Raw genomic sequence first — 619 nt, 5'->3', positions numbered from 1 at the left:
GTTTTCTCCAGGTATCATGCAATGTAAAGAGAGCAAGAAAAAAATGAAGCGGGGGAGGAGAGTTTGTTTTCAGCATTTGGGACTCGGATTTGGGAAACCCTGTCACGGATCACAAAGTGCTGTTGCAAGACTCCTATACACTGTAATAAGTCCAAATGCCTATTTTACCTAAACATTTCATTTCATATAGATTTTTTTCCCCTTCTCCTTTTAGAGGCGGGATCCAGAGAAGGGGAGACGACGTCCTACCCTCCCCGTAGCAAGTCCGTCGCGGCGCCAGGGCTAGAACCTAGGTCCCCAGACCCCTGGGCCATTTGTTGTGCATGCATGCGTGCTAACTCCAGCACAAAGTCGGGATGAACCGAGTTCCTGCTTCCAAGGAGATGGCCGAGATGGCTCTCAGAGGACGAGCAGGAGCTCGCCAGACGTCTGGAGGGAGAGGAGGGCGGCGGGAAGGGCATCCGAGGCCCTGGGATTCGGAAGTTGCAAGCTGGGCCGTCGGTGTCACGTGCAGTGACAGGCCGAGGGGCGGGGGGTCACGGGCCGGGAGGTGCCGCGGCGAAGGCAGCAGGGAGCGGCCCCCCAGATCGCTGCGGCTGCGGGACGGACGGAAGTGGCC

This window comes from Carlito syrichta, unplaced genomic scaffold (genome assembly GCF_000164805.1).
Source record: "Carlito syrichta isolate Samal-C Ts95f unplaced genomic scaffold, Tarsius_syrichta-2.0.1 Scaffold309715, whole genome shotgun sequence".
NCBI classification, from domain to species: domain Eukaryota; kingdom Metazoa; phylum Chordata; class Mammalia; order Primates; family Tarsiidae; genus Carlito; species Carlito syrichta.
The sequence above is the reverse complement of the archived record's forward strand: the minus strand, read 5'-3'. Positions refer to the sequence as shown.